This window comes from Dipodomys ordii, unplaced genomic scaffold (genome assembly GCF_000151885.1).
Source record: "Dipodomys ordii isolate 6190 unplaced genomic scaffold, Dord_2.0 Scaffold12, whole genome shotgun sequence".
In the NCBI taxonomy this organism is placed as follows: Eukaryota; Metazoa; Chordata; class Mammalia; order Rodentia; family Heteromyidae; genus Dipodomys; species Dipodomys ordii.
Genome location: NW_012267228.1, coordinates 9,494,614 through 9,520,569, shown reverse-complemented (window position 1 = coordinate 9,520,569; position 25,956 = coordinate 9,494,614).

Here is a 25,956-nt window from a genome sequence, read left to right as displayed (position 1 = left end):
GAATCCCCTGGAATCAGAGTAGCTCAGGAGGGTTGGAGGTAAATATGTGAAGGGAGTCATCAGGCTTGAAGTGGGGGCAGGGAGTGAATCTTTGAAGAGCCATCATTTGCTGGGAGAAGGAGATTCGACTTTATCCTGTAGGCATTAAGAAGACCTGAGGCATTTTGATCCAAGCACTTTTCACACTGTAAAGTTTGTTTCAGATACCATAGGGAGATGGAAGTGTAAGAAAGAGAAAATTCAACCAGGAGGTGTCTACAGTTTGGGGCAGGGAAGAGCGTGCTGACTGGAGTAATGACACTGGTATAGGGAACCATTGAATGGTTGAGAAAAGTCTATAGAAATAAGATTACCTGAATTAATGGATGAATGTTCAGGGCAGATTGGGGAGGTACAGAATGTGAATTTGATGTCAATATTTTGTAATTTACTTATAAGATAGAGTGACATTTTTGGCAAGCAAGCCCAGCTCTAGAGAAAAAATGTGGTTGCCTGTGTAAAGACACTGGTAAAAAAAAAGCTGGGAATATTACAAGGGCTGGAGATCATTGAATTATATTGACATATTTTCCTTTTTTTGAGAGGCTTCCTTTACATTTTGTGTTCTTGAGTTTAAATAGTTAGACATAGAAGTTTTGAGTACAGAAACTGATTTCTGAGTTCCATGATCAAGGTCACCTTCTTCCATTCATAGTCCTCATCTAACTCAACCCAGTTTGTCCTCTGTTCCATGTTTATGTATGTACATTGAGATGATTGCATTCATCTACATTCCTCTTTCAATTCATCCGTGCCTCTCAGACAAAGCATGTTGCACACACAAAGGGCACATGTTTTCTCTCAAATGTGGAAGTATAAAATAAAAACATGAAAACTCATAGGGCATTTTCACATATACCCAGACTAAGCAAAGTATGGAGTATACCGAGGGTGATTCCAATAGGTCATTCCTTCTAACAACTAATTAATAGCTTATTAAAATGAAATCCAGGCAGCTGAAATACTGACATATCAGAGGCTTATCTCTTTATCAATTTAAAAAAAAGCAAGAAAATGATTCTCAATAGGAGCTTCTAGTTAGAAACTCACTAAACTCTGGAGTTATTATCCTACAAAACCCTATTAGCTAATGTTGGGATAATTAAAACATGTTATTTCAGTTTAAAATACAAAAAAAAAAACAAACTGTGAACATGGTTGCTTGCTGATGAACTGTGGATGAACTTTTACACTGTGTATTTTATTTGTGGAGATAATCATATCCATTTACTCACTAAGATCATTAACTTCTATTTTAGAAACAGCCGTGATATGATTACTTTGCTGCTTTTCCAGCTTGAGAAAATTAGAAGTACCCCCAATGTGGAGGATGGTAGTGGGACTGGAGAGGAAAGAAAAAGAAAAAAAAACGAAGGACAACTGGTATTTATGTCTTCACAAGTTCATTGTGATATGATTTATATCATAAAGAAAAAACAGTTTCACTTCATAAATAAAAGCATAGTTTTTATTTCCAAAAAAATGGTACAATATGCCAATTATCACAGTGTCGCCATTAAAGGATAGTTCTAGAAGATGATCCGAGAAAGTGGTGAAAGGACTTTTTAAATCTAGTGCAGAAAATGATACTTTGATAAAATTGTTAAATATTAAATGCATTCATTGCATTACCAGGTCTCTCAGACTCTTCCAGAACTAGTTCACTGAGTGACTTTACCAATAAATGTTCATTGGGCAGAATCTCCCAAATTTATGTAGCAAGATATTCTTTATTTCCCTTAATATAAATTAAAAGCTCAAGGAATTGATGTTTTGCAAGATGCATCGCTTTCCTGGTAAATCATAGGTGAATAAAAGGAAGGACACTTTTGCCAAAGGTAGAAACATTGATTTGGTACATGTCAGAGCAGAAAATAAGGTTCTAGAACCTTCCAAGGCAAAAGTGTGAAAAGGTGGGAAGATGGAAAGGCCATCGGAGATGCCACCACTCGGTGTTTTGCTCACATCCCGTCCATTGCATCATTGCTGATGATGTTGTTCCAAAAACAAAACAGGAGAAAAAGAAACTATCACGGGAGCTGCAAGGTCTCGTGGGAGGGCTGAGATAACATGGCATCCAGTAGACTGTGCAGAAGTCAATGCCGCAGTGCCCACAGCCAGAGCATGTTATAGGAAGGACATCCACTCTGCCTCTTTCCCCCTTCTATGTGGCCAACATTTTGCACATGTGCAACTTCTTGGCAGATACAAATTGAATTGAGAGCCCTAGAGACACGGAAACCATGGAACCTAATACCAAGACGTAGAGTTACAGGCTCAGAAATGAGACATTTCTAGATTGCTTTTTCTTTCAGGAGTGAAACTCAGGATACACAGGTATCCTAAGAATTAAGCCCCATTTCCAGCATCTTTCCTTCATTTATTTTTTCTTCAGAAGAAATAAACAACTCTGACAATGAAGGGTTTGTGGGATTAGGGAACACCTCACACATAATTGTTAAAAGTGTCTACAGGAATGGAGACATCAAAGCTATTAATCAGTGAACAGTTCTGATACAGAATTAATGTGTGAGAATCAGGAAATACCACAGTCACATCATGAGCTCACTTCATTACCTGTTGACTCCTCATCTTGACAGAAAATCTGAATTAAGCAATACTTATTATGAGATACTCATGAAAATAGCAGAAAAATAGATTAAGTAGTAAGATGAAAATGGGCCCCCAAAGTAGGAGCAATTTAGCACTTTTTCCCTTCCTCTTAACAAGAGTATCATCCTCTCATGGGGAATGGCAAAGCTGTGTCTGACAGTCAATGGAGTCTCAATGGTGCCTCCAGGAACATAAGTCAAATACCAAGATGCCCGTCCATCCCGCTATGTCAGTTAATTAAAGTGTACCTTGAAGCATTGTTGCCAAGTTTAGGACAGAAGACCCAGCTCTCTAAGTCCCAACAGACTCTACTAAGCCACCAGTCCCAATCTGCCGATCAAAGACACAAGTAGGGAATGGTAGAGAAAGTAGATGCAATTAAAGCTGGCTACAATCAGAAGAAGAAGAAATAAAGGGTTTTGGATAACCCCAATGCCACCTTCCATGACTGATAGGATCATTGAGGTTTTAAAGGTACAGGAAACAAAGGAGAGGTTGGTGGGGGTCTACGTAGCTATGAGTAGTCATTTGGACCAGACCAATGATCTAATTGATGATTATCTCAGTGCTGGATTTGTAAAAGACGTTGAAGAATTTGTGATGACAGTCATTTCATGAGGGAAACAGTGTGGTTCTTGTGAGATAAATGTGGTGGTACAGGTAGTTTCAATCTCTTGTCATACGGATGGCCAGGGATCAACCTAGTAAATTTTGGAATCCAAGGTGCCAGAGACAGAGAGACAGGGAGAAATGGTCAAAGGGAAATTAACCCTTTTCAGATGGGTGAAAAATCTAAAGAAAGTCCAAATATTCTTTTGAGTGTTTATATTTTGATCGAAGAAAGTAGCAACCTAAATTCTGAATGGTAATATCCTTAGCCACATGAAAGCTGAGCAGAGAACAATGAAAGACGAGAGAGACAAAACATACCAAGTGTCCCACCATCCTGCCCTTGTCCAGTTTCTCTTAGACATAGGCTTGCTCTCGCCAATGGACTGTGAGCAGAACTGATCTCCCTATTCGTGGGCTGAGGCCAGTCCTTTCCTGTATGACTCAGCCATCCCTGTCTCCTGTCAGTCCCTCTACACTCTGCCATGTTGAGCTTAGAGGCCAAAGCTTATTCCACCATTGCAAGTTAGAAAGAAGATACATGATCCATATCAGACTCCGAAAATCCAACACACACACACACACACACACACACACACACACAGAGTTACATCTCTAAACTTTCCTGATCTGTTTTATAAACTTGTATTCATTATTCTTAAGAAATGAGGGGAGAGAACAACTTTGTGATTAAAAACCAATTCCATAAACTAGCTGAAGGTCTTATAAATTCAGCTAATTCAGCTGTGAATCCATCTGCCATCTGGTCCTTGGGCCTTTCTTACTACCATGGTTTCTGTGTCATTACTTCATATGGGACTATTTAGTTGGTTTACATCTTCTTGGTTTAGAGTATCTTTAAGATCATGAAAGATTCCCAGAATTCTTGCTATCTAGAATTATTTGGGAACTTGGGAAGAGAACTAAACAGTAGTGCATTACAATGATTGTAAGGAAAACATGGAGAACAGGAATTTGTTGCAACCCTCCTTTCTCTTTTCTCTCTGTCTCACTGTCTTTTTCTTTCTCACACATATATACACAAATACTTAGTTGAATAGTTAGGGTAATTTAGTCATCCTTATAAAACTGTGGTGTTTGTGAACTTAGCAAATTTTAGTCTATACAGTATTTACTGTATAGTGGGCATGTTTAATAAGTGATGATTCAGAGAAAAAAACTAGCTGAAATCCATTTCCCCTCTTATATAACAATCCCATGCTGAGATAAATGGAAGCAGAATTTAAATAATAGCACTACTATATACATATATGTATATATTGCATATATGCATATATGTAAATTCATGTATACACACACAAACACAATACTACCCAATCCTTTCCCTTCCTTGGAGAGAGGGTAGATATCTTATATTAGATCAGAGCCTTTACAAAGACTACAATCTAAAGAAAACCAAAGGATATAGTATAACCACGTGCCTTTCTTTTAGAGAACTTGGAGCTTCTGGGGACTCATACATTCTGGGGAAAGGAAAGGGCAGTGCTGTTATGATAAAATGAGAAGCCTGGTGAAACCCGAGCTCTCTCAGGGAGATGCTGGCTCCCGAAGGAACCTGTGCATTGTTTATCTGGATTGCAGTAAGCACACACATGGCCGGTGATGGACCAGTGATGATTAGCATGAATGCTTGGGAGCTCACAGACTTGTTCAGTAATGTATTGCAGGAGGATTAAAAGAATAGAGGAAAGCAAGCACTGAGCTGTTCGTCTTTACAGATGCAAGTCTTTTGTTTCCTTCTAATCTCCTTAAACCGTGATTGCTGTGATGGTGAAGTATCTTCTCCATAATAGACTCTTGAGTTCCTTTGGCAATGAAACATATTTTACATTTGTATAAAACACTTTGTACGGGGGCGCCTATGTTAGAATTGGTACCTTCACTTTCCAACAGAACATTTCAAAAGCAAGTCCCCAAAGATTTCAGGACTGCATTTACCGTACATAAGGCATGATTACAATAATGCTAAACTCCAAGATTAATGCCACAGAAATAGAAACACGGGAGATGGTGCTATTTATTACTTTCTCTCTTGGGGAATAACAGCAAAAGGGAAAAAAAGTTTTAAAAATGCATTTAACTCCAGCCAAGGCTAACTGCTCCAGGTATATAGATTTTCAGCAACGGTTCAAATGGTCAATACATAGCACTCACTGCTCTGTAGGTGCCCCTAAATGGTAAATGTTGTTAACAAAGAATGGTGAAGAAATACCGGTATCCTTTACCAAGCAATATTCTTCTCTATAGCCTTGGTTTTGTTAGGAAATCCATGGAGGATAGATAATATAAGAGTTCAGATGGAAGGCAGCATACTATTAATCTCAAATCTTTGACCATCCCCCAAAGCAAAAAAAAAAAAAAAAGGAAAAAGGAAAAGATCAAATTATAAGGTCTGCATTTCGCCATTGTTTTCCTAATAGAAACCTATGAAAAGGTAGAGTTGATGCTCTTTTTGAAGGGTCTACAATCACCTTTGGCTTGATGAAAGGCTTTGAGTTGGAATCACTTGGATCTCAAATGATTCTTTGATAATATTTTGTGATAAATCTCTAAATTTGACTTTTCTCTTCAGGGTAGAAAGGTTACAAATAATTGGCAGCTGGTCTTTTTCTCAAGAAGACCCCGGCACATCTCTGTCTGTGTGATTCCTGATTCTAAACACACAGCATTTCCTCTTTAAGTTTTTTTTTCTTTTTCTTTTTTTTGCTGGACCTAGGGCTTGAACTCAGCGCCTGGGCATTCTTGAGCTTGTTTCGCTCAAGGTGAGTGCTCTACCATTTGAGCCACAGTGCCACTTCCAGTTTTCTGATGGTTAATTGGAGTTAAGAGTCTCATGGACTTTCCTTGCTGGGCTGGCTTTGAACCATGATCCTCAGATCTCAGCCTCCTGAGTAGCTAGGATTGCAGACGTGAGCCACAGGCACCCAGCTTGGTGAGATGTTCCTCTTCTTGAACGGATGCTGCCTTCTAGGCCAAAATGATATCTGAAATCTCAGTTTCTCAAAAAAATGGCTCCATTCTGTCTTTGTTTTAGAAAGTTATGAATATCTATGCAGTTGTCAAAACATGGAAGCCATTGCCAAACTGTTAACAGTACATTCCCCAGATGCTCTGGGAGCTGTTAAATCATTTAAAGTTATTCTTTCCTCCAGATTTGTTTAAGATTAAATGAGGTGAAACATGAAAAGAGCTTACCATTGGTTACAAGCCATGGTGCACTCAGTAAAGTTAACAGGCAGCAAGCACTCAACTTGCAATTGGCAATCATGTGTACCCATTTCTGCACCTGCACAGAATACATGATAAATTCAGAAAGTTTGAGATAATGACCAGTCAGATAACCTAGGTGATTCCTCCTTTCTTTGTTTTTATTTCCTTCTCTTTTTTCTTATTTTCTATCTTTCTTTTGTTCTGCTTTCTTATGTTCTTTGAGCCATCGAGGCTATAATTATTTGTTGAGCATCTGTTTATTGGAACTTTGAATAAAGGTCTTGCATGTTAAACACTATCTCTGCTCACATGGAACTTATGTTCTTGGGATAGACATAACTTTCAGAAATGGTTATAAGCTGTGGGATGCATGGTATGGAGGAGGTAGGGCAGGAAGAAGTAATATGCAATAACACAAGAAAGGAGGTTGATTCACATATTTATATATTTCACAAATTTCTAGAAACTGCTTTATCTGATTAAGTCCGCTTCTAAGTGATGGGTAAACATTTTTAATAAAGCCAAATGGGCCTTTCTGCTTCTGTTATCATTTTAATTTTTTAATTGTGTTTTGAGATCTTCTAAGAATTCCATAAATGCTTTCTGGCCTTATAGGAACTTCCGCCAATTCTCTGGGAGACACAGTGTATATGAAGGCTGTCTGACTCTCACACCATCCCTCACATTGTATGTCACCTTCCACACCTCCTTCTGCTTTGTGTGTCTACCTTCTACCTCCTCCCTCCACACAAATGCTCATGTATGCATGTGTGTGTGTGTGTGTGTGTGTGTGTGTGTGAGTGTGTATGTGTATGTGGCAGGAACACAGTTCTTACACACCCAGTTTCTGCATTTTTCTTACGTGCCCGGTGCCAGAAGGAGAGGAACAGCTGTATGACCTCTGATTTACATCTGTCCAGGAGAACTCTACTATCAAGAAAAAGCAAGCAACCACTGATGAGGCTTAAGTGTCCTTCTACCTGAAGGTTTGGGCTATATATTTGGTTCTCTACTTTTTCCTGTCAGAATCAGTGCAATTTACTCTATCATGATCCCCCACTTAGAACATATATTAACTTATCAGTATCTTTGTTAATGCTAAATATTCAAAACTAAATACTATGTGCCTTTTGCTGTTTATATATATGTATATACATATATATATATATATATATATACATCAGTACATCACCCATATAATACATTTTTACTAAAGTACTGGCCAAGTCTGTGTAGCTAAATATTATATCCTTGGTTCATTAATATAGTACTTGGTATCTAATTAATACTCAGTAATTATTTCATCGGTAATCATTCTGAAAGTGCTGCAATTCTCCCTATCATTGTTACTTACATTTGAAAATGTAACATTATCATAGTAGCTTACTAGTAGCCACATAACACAGTTGGCTGCCTTGGTTTTTAGTGTCCATGTTCCTTGAACTCAGGGCTTGGTTATTGTACCTGAGGTTTGTTTTGGTTTTGGTTTTTGTTTTTGATTTTGATCACAACTAGCATCCTACCACTTGAGCCATACCTCCACTTCTGGCTTTGGTAGTTTATTGGATCAAATAATCTCACATACTTCTATTCTGTCCAGGCTGAAATTGAACCATGATCATCATATTTCAGCCTGCCTGAGTAGCTAGAATTTCTGGCATGGGCCACAGCTTTATTTCTTTAATCAACTTATCATATTTTTATATCTCATGAATGAAGCGCCAAAGAGATTTGATGTAAGGTAGGTAAATTTTGTTGCAGAAGGGCTGAAGATGTGAATTGGAAAAGTCAAATCTTAATGAGACCCTAACTTGGAAAGGAAACTGGAATGAACAGCATGACCTGACTCACATAAATACTTTCTTCTTAGAGACTTAAAAAGAACAAGGGAATCAGAAATAAAAGTTTTACATCATTCTAGAAATGCCAAAGCATAATGCTCCAATTTTATGGGTTTATATTTTTTAAAGGTTCTATGTTACAGTGTTGATTTGAAATTCATACAAAATTTCATTACCTTTTAACTAGATGAAGTTCACTGAAGAAAGAAATGTTACAGAAATGGTCTCCACCATAATGGCTTTCATATTCATGGGAGATTGTCAATGCAGACAATTGGGACATCAAATCGTGTGGGAGAAAATGCTCTTGAATACCAAATCTGAGAATGCTACTTGGCACTTACGGGACAAAGCTTGAAATAGTCACATTCAAATGAAAAATTACACTAGGAATTAATTGTAAAGCAATCATGAGATGGGACTTAAATATTTATGTAAGACGTAATTTATCAAGGCAACCTTCATAAGAGTGAAAATGAGAAATTCGTGTTTATCAATATGGGGGTCAAACAAAATTACAGCTAATCTATTATGATAGAGAACTATGCAATTACACTTCCAAAAAGGTGGAGAAATCTGTGTCAAAAGCTAATTTAAAAGTATACTTAAAAATGAAGAGAAAGATAAAATACAAACTAAAAATGGCTATCAACAGAAGGAAGAATGAAAGGGATAGAGAACAGCTTGGATTATTTTACTTTTGAACTTAGAAATAATTTTATATAAAGTATGGAAAAAGCAATCCTTACCTCTATGACATAGAGAAAAAATATTAGGAGAGACTTTGAATTCTGTTATCTGTGCAAATATTAGGGTGCATGGAAGAAATATTTCAGGATACTTTAATTTCTGTAATGTATACAAAGCATTCTGGACTTCAGCTGAATGAAAATGGTATAGAGTAAAAAAGCGTCATTTTTTTACAACACTGATGTAATTCCATGCAAATGATTACAGATTTAGGAGAAAGTAAATAAATACTTTTTATGTCAGTAAGAAACATGATTTTTATTATTGAAAGTAAATTTAAAAAAGTTAAAAAATTAAATTAAATTAAATTAAATTTATTTATAAATTAAATTTAAATAAATTTAAAGAAGTTAAACAAATAAATTTAATTTATTTATAAATTAAATTTAAAGAAATTTAAACAAGTTAAACAAATCCCCACAATTCTAATACTTGAATTTATATTATCAGTATTAGTTCTTGATATCTTTTATCCTTTGTTTTTCCCCTATGATCCCTGCCCTCCCATCTCCATGACTATATTCCCTCCCACCCTGCCCTGCCAAAGTTGTAAAGTTCATTTTTCGACATAGCATCTTATATATCTCATTGTTGCAATGGGTCCACCTGTATCCCTATTTTTAAAATGTTTATTTATTTATTTTTATTGTGAAAATACTGTACAGAGGGGTTACAATTACATGGGCAAGATAATGAGTACATTTCTTATCAAGCATTGTAGCCTCCTCCATTGTTTCCTCTTCCCATCCCTTCCCATCCTTCCCCCCAATCCTCCCCTTCCCCCTTCCCCTTCCCCCCTCCCCACCCGCACCAAAGTTGTAAAGTTCGTTTTCAACATAACGACTTATACATCTCATTGTTGCAATAGGTCCACCTGTATCCCTATTTAAACGGTTTTTCCCCTTCCCCTCCACAAATTATACCGATATCAAATACAGTGAAAGCAGGGGTTATACTGTGGGGGAGGTACATCCATAGCAACAAAGAAATAATCTTATAAATATGTTAGAAACAATCATATGAAAGAGAAAAAATTGCAATATCTAGTATATGTCTGAGTCAAGCAGAAAAGGTCAGATAAGGTAATGCTAGGGAAATGAACCCTGTATCCCTATTTAAACAATTTTTTTCCCTTCCCTTCCCCAAATTATACCAACATCAAATACAGTGAAAACAGGGGTTATACTGTGTGGAGGGACATACAAAGCAACAAAACAATCACCATATAAATATGTTAGGAACATTAGCAAGATAGAAAAAAAAAACCTGTATCCTTATCTTGAGGTTCATTTCGCCTAACATCTTATCTGACCTTTTCTGCTTGTCTTAGACCTAGTTATTGCAAATAAGGGAAACCATGGGACCTATGTTTCTTTGGTCCTGGCTTACTTTACTTAATATAATTTTTTCCAAGTCTTTCCATTTCCTAACAAATGGGCAATGCCATTCTTTCTGATGGAGGCACAGAATTCCATTGTGTATATACCACATTTTCTTGATCCATTCATCTACTAAGGGGCATCTGAGTTTGTTCCATATCTTGGCTAAGGTAAATAATGCTGCAATAAACATAGTTGTGCTGGTAGCTTTAGTATGGTCTTATTTGTGATCATTTGGGTAAATGCCCCAAAGTGGGCATTGCTAGGTCATAGGGGAGCTATATATGGAGTCTTTTGAGACTTTCCAAGTGGTTGAACAAGTTTACACTCCCACCAACAATGCAGTAGCGTTCCGTTCTGTCCACATCCCCTCTAGCATCTGTTGTTATTAGAGTTCTTGATTATAGCTATTCTAACTGTGGTAAGGTGGTATCTCAATGTTGTTTTGATTTGCATTTCTTTTATGGCTAGGGAGCTTGAGCATTTCTTCTCAAGAGGTAGAGTGCTCACCTTGAGCTGAAGAGTGCAGGGAGAGCACCCAGGCCCAGAGTTCAAGCCCCACAACCCACCAAAAAATAAGTAAATAAGTAAATAAAATATACCTGGAACTCAAAAAATTAAATCTCCCAACAACAAATCCTCAAACAAACAACTGCCCAATAAATAAGTGGGCTAAAGACTTACAGAGAAACTTCTCTGAAGAGGAAAGAAGGATGGCCAATAGACACTTGAAGAAATGCTCAACCTCTCTAGCCATAAAAAAATACAAATAAAAACAACACTGAGATACCTCCTCTCCCTAGTTAGAATGGCTATAATCAAGAACTCTAATAACAACAGATACTGGAGGGGATGTGGACAGAAGGGAACCCCCTTTTACTGGGATTTATACTGAGGGCCTCATATGGCTTTGCTTGAATTCTACCACTTAATCTATGCCTCTAGCTTTTGTATTTTATTTTATTATTTTTACTAGTTATTTTGGAGATAGAGTCTTGAGGCCTTTTCTATCTGGACTAGAAATGAGTCACTCCTCTTGATTTCAGCCTCCTGAGTAACTAGGATTACAGGTGTGACCCATGGGATTCATTCTACTCCTATCCATGGGTAAATATCTAAAAGCATGACCATCCATGCATTAATGACTAACCCCAGCATTCACATTGTGGTCTTAGAATCTCTGTATTTACCTTAGGTATATAACTGATTCCAAGTTTGTAAGATGAACCTGGAATATCTTCTTGAAACAGAAAGGTTGGAAAATACTCCTATTGTAACTATATAGAGGTAATCATTTTCGAATGCACAATGTGACCCTAAAAATTAGTAAAAATAACAATTGATTAAAATGGGTCAAATGCAGAATGAGTAAGTATATAATGATCCAAAAATAGTAAATCCTGAGAAAGAAACACTTTTTTGAACCTTTCTGTTATCAATTCAACCATCCTTCAAAGTAGAGTATCATTCTGTAGAAATACATAGTCGATGAAGAGGTGATGAAATTATAACATTATGTGTTCCTATGGAAAAAATAGCTACTGGAATAAAAACTGAATTTTGCAAATCTATTAGAAAATCTTTAGTAAAGTCAGATGACCTTTTAAGTGTAGAATACCCTCTCTACCACAAATAGAGATATCAGGAATGAGGCTCTTACTGATGTTGAATAGTAGGAAGTATTTTGTACTGCCTGTCTTTTAAACCATCCATGGCAACATATTGAGCCTGAATCTTATCAAAGCTTAAATATCCTCATCTGTTTTCAGGGTACATACACACACATACACACACACAGATGCACACACACAGACGCACACACACACACAGATGCACACACACACAGACGCGCACGCGCGCACACACACACACACACACACACACACAGGGAAAATAGCATGATTGAAACTAGAAAGAACCAGAGTAAAATAATCAGCAGAACGCCCGACATGAGTTTTTTATGAGGGATATTTTTTTCAACACATTAATGGAAAGGAAAATAAGAAAAGTGACACTGGACTAGGAGAGTTAAAAGATGTCTTAACCAAGTTACATAGGTTAGATGAAAAAAATTCTGATTTGAGCACACAAAATTGTCAAACACTTTTTAGAAATAGAGAAAAGTTAACACTGATCATAAGGCAGTGGATATAATTTCAAATGCATTAGATATGCTCATGATTTCAAGCTTCGATTTTAAATGATGGTTGCAATATTTAAAGATATGTGTGGAATTGTTTATGGGTATAATTATACATTGTCTTCAATTTGAGTTAAAATGACGTTGAGTAGGAGAATTGGGAGATTGGTAAGTCAAGTAAGCACATGTATATATAACTGTTTAAGCCGAGTGAACAATGCGCTGCATTTTGATATAACTTTCTGTTTTTGAAATTTTCTATAAAACTTTAAAAAATAATATTATGAGGACATTAACATCTATTATTTCTGGGATTAAACATGCATCAATTATTTATTTTTATCATTGTGCTTTATAATTACTATACTTTATACACATTATTCTGTATAATTGTTATACTTTACAATTTATTATTTTCAGGGGCTGGGAAGGTGGTAGAGCGCTTACCTTGCATGCATGACCTTGGTTTGATTCCTCAGCACTACTTAAGCAGAAAAAGCCACAGGTGGCCCTGTGGCTCAAGTGGTAGAGCACTAGCTTTGAGCTGAAGAGCTGAGGAACAGCGCCCAGGCCCAGAGTTTATAGACCCCACAACTGACACACACAAAAATGTACATATATATATGTATATGGATATACATATATAAATTTCATTATCATGAAAGATATATGCATTAAGATATATACAAACTGAATGAACTCCACTGAGAATCTGAGCTAATATACTCAGGAGAAAATCTGCTGAAATTTGCCAAGAATTTTCTTAAGGTTGCTAAAATAAGGTACTGCAAACTTTATAACCTAAAACAATGCAAATTTATTCTCTCTCTTTCTCAATTCTTTATTGTAGAACCCAGTCTTCTGATATCAGTAGGGCTCTGTCCCCTTGGATATCTGCAGAGCAGGTTTGGACTCCTCTTAACGTCTAGAACAGCTACAGATCATTGGATTCTTGGACTTTCAAATATGTCTCTCCATTCTCTGCCTCTCTGGTCACATCATACTCAAGGAGGTGTCTGTTCTTGCTTTTTTTATAAGCACATTAGTCAGATAGGATTAGCCCCTTATATACTAGTATGAAATCTTAATTATTTATTTGAAGATCCTGAATTACAAATAGGTTTATATTCTAAGTCTACTGGAAGTTGAACTACAATACTTTGGTGGGAGGAGAAACGGTACAAATAATCCTTAACAGCCATTAAATCTAAGAATTCTAAAATAGCTGTGACATGCTAGGCAAATATCAGTCATATACCTGGCAAGGATTCAAATGTCAAGTAAGCCGTTCCTGAATTGTGAGACTGCAGATTTACTTCTTTGAACAATTCTTTCCTTGATTGATACAATAATGATAGTATTAATCATAGTTGTTTTCCTGATGTTAGATTGTATATGAAGATGTTTAAGGTAGAGTTTGTCTACTAAATTTTTTTGGGGGGGTTGTTCAACCTGTGACAAGTATGAAAGAAGAAAGAGCTGGTTAGATCTTTATGAGAAGACAATGCTTCTTTTTTCTTTTCTTTTTCTCTTTTTTCTTTTTCTTTTTTCAGTCATGGGACTTGAACTCTGGGCTTGGGTGCTGTCCCTGCGCTCTTCAGCTCAAGGCAAGCACTTGAACCACAGTGCCACTTGTGAGTGGTTTATTGGCAAAAAGAGACTCACAGACTTTCCTGCCAGGGCTGGTTTTGAACTGTGATCCTCAGATCACAGCCTCCTGAGTAGCTAGGATTGCAGGCATGAGTCACTGGCTCCCGGCTAAGACAATGTTTCTTGCTGAGCACTGTAGGACTCCCTCCAGACTAGAAAGAACCTGCCTCAGCAGACATCCTGAGATGAACAGAAGAACCATTTGTCAGCCAGCTTTTCCCTATCTCCTCTTTATCATTGACTTGGTCAACATCATGGGGCATGAGGCCTACACACATTGGGAGTTGTGTATTTATTCATACATCTGTCCTTTGCAGGTAGCAGGCAGAAGCTAGAGCCCATGGGAAGCAGAGAAAAGTCTCATGTGAATTAATATGTAGGGGAGGAGATAAAGTCTCAAGTATGTAGGGTTGGAATGGATAATGGTAGAAACAATGGAAACTGAGTCCATAATCCAGCCCTTGCTGGGCTGAAATATCTTAGGCAGTTCTTGTCAGAAATATGATCAATAATGCTGTATCTTGAGATTTCCATTGGGAAGCAGCTGAAATCCAGAGCTAGAGAGAATGCAAAAATCTGTAGCAAAATATAAATGCGGCTCAATAAATACTCACCCATTTACAGGTCAGTTGTGGTACACATGGGAGATGACCCATGAATGAAATATACATTTGTTTGCCACATCTGGCTTAAGTCAGGCTCTCTGTAAAGGGTCATGGCTTCTTTCTATCTGGAAGTAACAAATCCCTACTTTCTGCAAGTTTATAAAGAAAATAGAATTAAAGTACCTTTAAAAGGAGGCAGGAAACTTCTTTCACTGACAATGACTTATTTACCATCATGATTTAAATACAGCCATAGACCTTTCCATAACTGAAATTTTAACTCCGCAAATCATAATGAATATGAAGGGAATGGATTTTTTTTCTTAAAGTTTGCATCTTTGCAGTGTCATAAACAAGAGTTTCTATCTGAATGCATAGCCTTTTACTTCCTTTTGAATTTTTTGGTTTTACAATGAAGCAGGAGTTTTCCTTTTTATCCACTGTCTCCCATCCCTGCTTCTTAATACCTGTTGTAGTTAAAAGTCTAGGCTTTGGGGAAAAAGAGATTTAAGTATTCAAATCCCAGCTTTGAGACTCAAAAGCTAAATGCAAATTGTCTAAGTTCTTAAGCTTTAGCCTCTTCGGTTGTAACTAACAAGTTGCAAGGATTAAACGAAATAACACACACAAAATGCTGAGAGTTCAATGTCTCTTGTCAGTGTTCAATGTTCCTGCCTGCAATGGAATTTTTTTTCACATCTTTTCATCTCTAGAGTTGACTATAGCAGCTGCTAGTCTGCCTCAACTCTCTCTGCCTCCCAGTTTCTCTTTACACTATTTGTTTAGATGATAATCAGAGAAAACCTTCTCTAAGACAGTCCTCTTCAGTTCACTACCTTCCTTCATTGCTCTTAGTGGCTTCATTTTAATAAACGATAAACATGAATTTTTCACTTTGGCCTCACATTCTTTCTAGTTTCTTTCTTTACTATCCCCATGTTAGCTACCAACCAACCATTTTCCATAAAACTCAAAATCTTTCCTATGTCTTTATCCTTGGCAACTGGCAACCTCTGCTTGGTATTTAGGTCCTTGATATTCTAAGCGTCTGTCCCTTCCAGTTATGCGTATTCCTGCTCTGTCTGCCTTCTTTATTTTCTCTGCTCTGTATCATCATCTCTTAAGTTCCAAGTCCACGTCATATAGGAGGTGACCCATAAATACTGAAGAGCAAGTGAATGAATGAATACATGAATGAAGGAATAGCATCTGCTATCTTGTTAATAATGGATGGACTGTTTTAGATATTTCACATGGGAAAAACATGAATAACATTAATTAGCAAAAACAAAGGCATTTAAAAAGTAGGCAAGAAAGCATCTTAATAAGGAATTGGGTTTGTCACAATCTGACATAGTCTGGGCTCTTGGGGCAGCAGGAGGAAAATCTCACTGGAGATAAGGTAATGACGTCAATGATTGCAAAGTCTCGATAAGAGGGCTACGGAGATTTTCCTGGAGATAAGACCCTGATACTCTTGCCACAGGATCAATGCAAGAGACCCAATGAATAGAGTCTCTCTTTTCTGGCAGTCTTGGAGTTCTGGGGAAGGAACATTCTTAGCAGTGAAGAGAGAGTGTCTTGAAGACTGTGTTGTCATCCTGGCTTTCCTGGAATATGCAAGGCAAATTAGTCAAGCAGTTGGGAGAGAAGTATGGAAAGTAAATGCTATCAAACTGGTCAGTCATGAATACCTGACTTTCCGTTGCAAAGCTTGAACGAATTCAGAAAAAGAAGTGTAACTCTGCCATACTCGTTTGTGTCTTAAGTACTGTAGACTCTTCACACAGTTGTGTACTTAGTGGTGTGTGATTTAGAACCCCCAAATTTGGACAGTACTTCAGTTTATCTGCAGTAGCTCATATCAGTGCATGGCCAATGCCGTCTGGTCTGTGCACTCTGCTTTGCACAGCTCCTCCCTGGTATGTATCTAAAATGCAAAGGTGTGTACTGCTCACTCAGTTTTCTTATTCTCTATATTCTTCATGAGGTCCTTTCCTTTGCAGGTTTCACAAAATTAGAATAAGATGCCTAGGAAAGGGGAGATAAAACTGCATGTTACTTCCAAACACCACTCCTTAGGCTCCAAAATACCCTCACTCTACTCTTGTATTAACACCTGTCTTTTAAAAATAGGGCAGCTCTTCTAGTAATTGTCACATGTATATGAATTTGTTCACATACAGATTTTTTTTTTACCTTTAGCTTAAAGCAAGGGCAATTTAGGAAAATACTCATTCATTTGCCACTTTCTTTGTGGACTGAAATATTTTGCCTAGAGATGAAGTTTGCATGAGCGTGATCTTTCCATGGAAGAGTCTTGTGAGCTGATGTGAATCTACCATTTCTTCTGCTTAACCATTTGTACTGTTACTGGAAAGGTGATGTACAGAGCAGTCACCGTTACATAAGTCAGGTAATGAGGATATTTCTTTTTGAACAATGTCACCCCTCCCTTGCTCTCAGATTTTGCCCCCTGTCCCTACCCACAGGTTGTAGGGTTCATTTTCAACATAGTATCCACTTGGTACCATTGTTGCATTTGTTCACCCTTTGTCCCTCCATTTCTGTGCTTTCCTTACCTTCCCGAAGACAAATAAACTAAAAAACAAGATAAAAGATATAGAAAATCACAAGGGCATCGAAGGAAAAAAGCAACCTTTTACTTCCATCTCTTGTAGTTCATTTCAAAATATATTATTTCATATGATCATATGCACATGGCTATTGAGCCTTTGTGGTCCTTTCCTAAGAATATCCTTCTTTGCACACACCATATAAATATCTAGAGACCTGTATAACTTATCATGTCCTAGTGTATTTGTTTTTGTCTTTTACCAGCCACTGTGTTTACTTGTGAATTGGGAAACCATGCAGCCTGTTTCTTTTGTTCCGGCTTACTGTGCTTAATAGTTCCTTATGAAATTTGCTTAATATTTCCTTATGAATGAGACAACATCATTCTTTTTGCCTATCTTCAATTCCTAACAAGGTCTCTATACAATGTGCCATTCTCTTCCAAACACTGTAGTTCTCATAAGACCGGCTGACTCACAAAGAATTCTTCACACATGAAATCCATTTCGGAGGTCCTCATTTGGTTTTCCCATTCATGCAACTAATTTTATGCATTGGAGCAGAGACAGCTATATTACCTTCAGTCTTTCCTTGAAGTGTCATTTCCGAGTGAGAATAATAGGAGCCCTTTCCTTGGGTGTACATTATCTCATGTTCCTGTTTTGCCACATCTCTGGGGTTTAAATCATCTCTCCAAATGGATTCATGATCCCAGAGTTGTAATGTTCTCCATGTGGTGCTGGGTGAAGAGTGGATGCTGCTTCTATCACCTTCACCTTGCCTTCCATCAAGAGCGATAATTACACTGTAAGTTGCTAATTAAGAAGGAACTTAATGTACTGTAATTGAGGAGTGGTTTCCATTCAGGAGATTAGCTCTACTCTTTAGTAGGATCCAATTCAATAAACTGAATTTACTCCAAGCAAAACACCGTGAACTATTTTTACTGAGGTATAGTTCTACACAGAATACATGCACTGGGGAATTCCTTTTCCATCCCCCTACTGCTTCCCATGATTATTATTCAATTCTACCAGGCAAAGAGGAAGGACACAATGTCTGTCTTTCTCTGATGGCTGATCTCTTTATCCCCATTTGGTTCCATGGCACCTATTTTTGCCCTTAGCATTTCGGCTGCTGCGGCCACCCCCACCAACACCACAGGGGCACTTTTTAAACTAAATACAATTAAAGCTGCTCAGCATGGCACCGTTCAGCTGTATATTTCCACGTTGCATACAATGTAGAGTTACTTTTTAAGTTTCATTTTTAACTTCCTCTGCAAGCCTACAGTGGCACTTAAAAAAAATCAAACAACATGTTCCATTTACCTGCCCAGGTGTGTGTCTCTTGTATATCTCTGTCAGTTGGTTTTGTCCTCTACTGCTAGGACAATTCTATTTGGAAGCAGTTTCTAAAAAGATAACATGGAATTTACCTTGCGTGGTGGGGAGGGGGAGGAAACAAATTTATTTCTCATTTCATAATTTTAGCAAGCTCTACAAGGTCAAAGTTATTGATGGAGTTGAAATGATTGAAATTTTTGTGATGGTGGATGGAAGGGAATCATGGATTTATGACTATATGTAGAGGTTTTAGATGTATTTGCTATAATGGGGTTCATGTTAGAGGTTTTTATTTCAACATAAGACCAGAAACGACATGACTGCTTCAGAAAGAGTTAAGAGAAACATGAGAGCGTCTTGAAGCAAGTGGAAACTTTCTCAGTAAATGTCCAGAAACACAACAAATCACAGTAAGTCTTGGTACATGGGATTGCATCCACCTTTAAAGTTTCTGCAGAACAAAGGACCTAGGTAACAAGGTAAATAGAAAACCCTCAGAATGGGGAAAATATTTTGCCAGCTATATATCAGACAAGGACCTGTATCCAGAATGCACTTAGAGCTCAAAAAATTAAATTGTCAAAAAATCAACTTGCCAAGGAACCACAACTGAATTAATAAGTGGGATAATGACCCAGAGAGATGTGTCAGAAGAAAAAGTCAAAATGGTTCATAAGCACATGACAAAACACTCAGCATCACTGACCAAAAGGGAAGTGCACATTGAAACAACATTGAGATTCCACCTCACCCCAGCTAGCATGGTCACTATCAAATAAAGATTTCTTACCTTCATTCTTGCTATTATTTGGCCTTGGTAGAATGGTCAAATTCAGTTTTGTAAGAAAAATGGCACCACTCTTGGGTGCCAGGGAGTGTTGTATCTACTCTCCAAGACATAGTAGATAAAAATGTATTTCAACAAATCCACTACAGGATTGTTTAATTATGTGTGCTTGAGGAACTCAACATCAGCTTAATAGTCACAATAAATGAGACACCTAAGGCATTACTATTTCCTTGTGGCTTTCTCTTTTCTTTTACTAGTACTGGGGCTTTAACTTAGGACCTCACTGTAAACATAGGGTACTGTACCGTGTAACACACCCCTTCAGTCCAGGGTTTGCTGATGGTTTGGAGATGAAGTCTAGCAAGATTTATACCCATACTGGTCTCAACTTATGATTATCCAGATCTCAGCCTCCCTCACATCGAAGTTCATAGGTGGGAGTAAACCATGCCTGGATCCTTGTGGCTTTCTTTAATAAGTGAAAAGGAAAATCAGTATTTTGTTGCAGAAAAACATAACCTCGAGTTTGAACTTTCATTGATCTGTAGAACATCAGCCAGTTTTGCATCTAATATAGCTGTTTTATGTTCATATCATGTCCCCAAGGCTTGGGTGACGTGCTGGAATTATTCTCTCTTGAATTATCATCGCTTGCCTGCAGGTTTTCTCATTTTTAAAGAATCTTGCTATTTGTGTGTAGATGATATTTTTCTACATTTTTATTAGCATTAACTGTCTGAGGAGGTTTTGTTTTGACATGTCCCTATATGAGGCGGTGTGCCTTGATTAGACTCAAGCTGCTCCTCACTTGCCTCTTCTTCTCTTCCCCTTCCCAAACTAATCTCAGCAAGCCTCATTGTTCCATCTGCACCCATGTATATGAAGTATTTAGGCAATATTCACCCTCCTTCATTCCCTCTGTTCACCTCCTACCAATAGCTCTCAGGACCTGTTTTAGCGTTCCATTCATTTAAAGTGTATGTAAATTGTTCATAGGAGTTTCATAGTGATGTTTCTTACATGAATATATAGTACTTCAACCAGATGGCTCCTCTCACCTACCTCTTACCTTCCCCTTCTCCCACCTCAATTATTCAATAGCTTTCACTGAGTTTCATTTCACCACCTTCATTCACTAGTACCACAACTGCAAACTCTAAATAAGACTGAAGAATACATAAAGGGATCAAGATATATATCTTTTTGTGTTTTTCAGTTCTGTGTCCTTCTAGACCTTGCTTGTTTGCTTAACCAAATGATTTCTAGTTTCAGCCCTCCCCTTGTAAGGGGCATAAAAGAAGATATTATATATTTACATATATCCATATATATATATATATACACACACAATGATGTATTATTCATCTATAAATAAGAATGAAAATGATATTTTTAATGTTATGGTGAAATTATACATTGACCAGTCACACACAGAGAAGATTATTTGAAAACAGGGATAGGTCAAGATTAACTGAATGACTATATAACTATTTCTACAAGGCAGAATGTAGGACACTAACACTATGTTGAAAATGTAAATGAATCTGAGTAGTGAGATTCTTTATTTTTCCTTTAAGGTTGAAAACATACACTCAAGAATACACACAGACACACAGACACACACACATGCATACATACATATGCAATTCTGGAACACATGTGCTCCACAAATACTAACTTGTGGAATACTGTCACTTTCGTATCACCTTAGTGAAACTACAGTATTTATGATTTGAGTTCAATATTATCAAGGCCCCACTACTTTAGCCTCTTGTTTGGGAGAAACTGGAACTGGACACAGGAGTATAAGAATATGAAAAAGAAACCCTCTGGAATAAGCCAAATAACAGCAGCCAAAAATCAACTATGAAGGGTAGGAATTTGAAAAGAAAAACAGATAATTTCACATAACAACATCAAAATCTCAGTTCTCACAGTGTTATCAATTAAATCAGCAGCAGCAACAAAGAATGACTACAACCAAATTCCAGAGGAAACTGGAGGCATAAGCTAGAAAACACCGTTGGGAAGGAACAGAGATGATCGTTCTGATAGAAGGGAGTTGTGTGTGTGTATGTGTGTGTGTGTGTGTGTGTGTGTATGTGTGTGTGTGTGTGTGCATGAGTGCGTGTGTGTGTCTTTGCAGCAAAATAAAAAATTGTACACTGGGGTCTGCACCTGTAATCCCAGCTACTCAGGAGGCTGAGATCTGAGGATGGCAGTTTGAAGCCAGCCAGGCAGAAAGGTCCATGAAACACTTTTCTGAAGTTAACCACTAGAAAACTCAAAGTGGGGCTGTGGTAGAGTGCTAACCCTGAGCACAAAAACTTAGGGGCAGTGCACAGACCCTAAGTTCATGCCCTATGACAGAGGAAAAAAAAGAAAAAAAAAAGAAAGGAGATGAGAAGAATATTATCACTTCTGGAGTGATACTGTTTCCCAACTATGGCAAGTGTCTTTTACAATTTGAAGTATTTAGTCCTATCAAATGAGAACTGGTATTATTATTTTTAACATTTATAGGTGAAGGTCAAAGACATTAGATTTCTTTTTTGGTCATGTATGAGGTCATCCTGATTAAAAATTCAAATTTGTATCTAATTACAATGCTTGCATTTGGGATTTCTATTTGTTACAGTAATTTTCTCCAAATAAAATTGAAATTTTTGGTGTGTGTGCCAGGACTCTACTTGATTTCCCAAGTCACCCAGGAAGCTTTAATGTCTCTGAGATAGGACATGGTTTGATAGAAAAAGTAGAATTAACTTGTTTAATACATTTGCTTGTGGTACAGTACTGACTTGTCAATAGTATGTCAACTCAGTAATATCACATAAAATGAGATTATCAGGCCAATTCAATAGATAAAAAACTATAGTCAACATTAATGATTTTGGATTGAAAGTGGATCAACATTTATTGAGGAATATAACATAGATGTGTCATTATTATTTGAAACACAACAGTTACTGTATGTAACTGAGAAACAAGAAAGTTCTGACAAAATCCAATAGAAAGCTTTTGTATCTTCAGTACTTCATTTTATAGGATGTTTCCTAGTATTTATTTAGAAGTGAATATTTTTGCAACCTATTAGTTTTTAGTAACATAAGGGATACATTCAGTTAGAATTATTATTATTTTTCTCATATAGAGTCCAACTTGCTCAGAAAATTTTAGAGTCACAATATTAGGTATTTTTCATGCTCTGGCATATTCTAGATTTCAAGCTATATGGCAACAAAGTATTTCTTAAATGAATGTGTGATTGTTTTCCCTGCAGTATTTTTTTGAAAGCTAACGACACATTATTTTCAAGTTTTGATCCCAGAAGATATATAAGTCTAGGCATATTTGCATTCTGGTTGTATATATCCACACATATATTCATAAATGTGAATGATGAATAATTTGTCTGTGTTCTACCCTATTTTCAGACATTGGAAATCTAAAAGATACTTGAATATACCAAGGTATATTTTCTTCATATAAAAGCACCTTAAAAATAGTGACTAGAGATAAAATATTTTACTATGATTTTTACAGTGTTCTGATTTCTTGGCTTTATAGGTTCAGAGAGTTATATGAACTAGGGTGAATTTTTGAGAGAGGCTGAAAAAGCTTTCCTAAATTTTTATCATTTACCAGCAATAACAAAACAGTCAGGATAGTAAATTGTCAAGTATGTCAGTGAAGGCAATTTTTTTCATAGAAAAGATAATTTAACATGACATTATTTCTTAGTGTTCTGTTATGTTATCCGCTGATTTCTGCCTAATTAAATGTAGATTATAATGTAAACATCTGCCAAGCTCCTTCTCGCCAATCAATTGGGTAAATAAGGTGATGGAATAGTATGTTTCCTTTTCCATCTACCATAGTATTTGTTTTATGACTAGCAATTTAAAGCCAGATTTTTTATTGTCATTTTATGTGCCTGGTAATTTGCACATTAAAAATGAAGGTTTCAAAAATAATGACCACATTGCATTTTATTCAACAGAAAGGCAGGCTATCAAATCTTTTTTTGATGAAGAACTAAATCAGATGTTAAAATTCAAAGTGTCCCCGTGTACAAGCCAGTCTCCCCCAAGACTGCTGTAATAATGACTTGGAATTCCTTTAGAAATAATGTATTTAAACATGTCAAGCAAAGAAGTTTGTATGGACAAGAAAAAGCTATTCCATATAAGAAATATATTAACATCTCAAGAAGATTGTTTTCTCTCTTAACGTTTTGTAACTAGAAACCCACACTTGACCTCCTGTACAGTATACCCATTGTTCAATCTCTTAGTTCTGAGAATTTAACAATCCTCTGACATGAATACTAGTGCAACACACACACACAGATACACACACAAACGTATACACTCATGCCTGACACATATTTGTTAAAGAAATGTTATCATATAAGAATTCAGTCATCTAAATAATATAACAGTGTAAGGAGCAGTTGACAGAGTGAATTCTAGGTTCAAATCCACTGACTTGGGAGTGTGACTGCTCCTCAATTTCTTCATCTGTGAAACAGACTAATAAATAATATGTAAAGTATCAGGATATTCGGAGGGAAATCGAATGTCTTCATTGCTATTTAGGATTTGACCTGCCATCTGTGAAATGCTATATAAACACTTGCTAAATCCATTATTTATAAAACTGTATATCTGATAATCAGATCATTCACACTCTTGCTACTGTATGGTTTTGTTGTGTATTTTTTGTACTTTGGATATTACCAGTTTTTGATCATTGGCTGGCAAATATTTTCTGCAGTTCCATAGGTCATCTTTTCATTTCTTTAATTCTTTCTTTGTGGTGCAGAACTTTTGAAGAATTTGTTATGAATCCATTTGAGTATTTTTTAAAATTTGGTTGAAAATGTACAGATGGCCACTAGGAATATGAAAAGATACTCATCATGAATCACCAGATAAATGCAAAGTACATCATAATAACTTAACATTTCACATCTGTTAAGATGGTTATAAGAAATAAGCATTAGGGAAGATATGGAGGAAACAGAACTTTTGTACATTGTTGATGTTAATGGAAATTTGTATATACATTTTGAAGAAGTGGATATCTTGCAAAAAATTAAAAACAGGACAATGGTATTATCTAACACTCCTATAGATAAATATCATAAAGAAATAAAATCGATATGTCCAAGAGAGGTCTACGTTCCTATGTTCTTTCTAGTATTATTGTATGATAGTCAGGATAGAATGTGACCACAAAAGGACAAGTTTACACTCCCACAAAAAAGGATTCATTCTTGATGATGAAGTATTTCTTGTCATTTGGCAAGATGATGTCGATTTTCATGTTACTTATTATGTGAAGAGTGATACAGAAAAACCAAACCCATATTAATCTAAAGAAGTTGAACTCAAATGTGGAAGGGTGGTTACCAGGACTTGATTGGCATGAAGACCTGAACAGATGTTAGTCAAATGATGTTGAATTTCTTTTATATGGAAGAAATTACCTATCATATTTTATCTGTCTTTATAACCTTAACCAACCATTTCAGTGTTACTTTCTTGTAAACTTTATGCATATAAATTGGCATAAAGTGACTTGCAGTTAGTTAACTCGAGGATATAGAATGATAGACATACTCATCTAAAATGAACTCTATTAATTGCTGAAAACAAATGGAACTGAGTGAATATTACCAAGTGGGCTGTAATAATTTCAATGAAAGCAGTAATAGCAAAAGCTCCCAGCAAAGCCATTAAAATAAAATTATCTACAAAATCCTAATATGAGAATAGTGAGACAAGAGACCCAGGAGAGCTCCGCATCTGCACATCCTACATTCGTTGCACCTTGTCTTCACTAAGAGCACTGTCTTTGATTTGGGGGTGAAAGGAAACAGTAGATCTATATAGATGTTTCTATATGAAGAAGACCCAAGTAGGAGCAGTAAGTACATTGTTATCTCTGTCCATTTAAATTAAATAACTGGTTTCTTTCCTTCCTTCCTTCCCTCCCTCCCTCCCTCCCTCCTTCCTTCCTTCCTTCCTTCCTTCCTTCCTTCCTTCTTTTGCCTGTCCTAGGGCTTTGAAAGTGCTCTACCACTTGAGCCACAGCTCTATTTACAGCTTTTTGGTGGTTAGTAAGATCTAAGAGTCTCAGGAACTTTAAGCTGACTTAGAATTGTGATCAGTATGTTTGCAATAAAAATATTAAAAAAATAAATAACAAAACAAAAGAAATGTGATCCTCAGATCTCAGCCTTCTCAGTAGCTAGGATTACAGGTATGCCTAGCAATCTTTGGTATCTTTTACCTATATAATTTGCTCCAGACCAATTCATCTGCTTTAGTTTCTCATAGGTATCATACATTAAACATGAGTGAAAGTCTCCTAAGAGC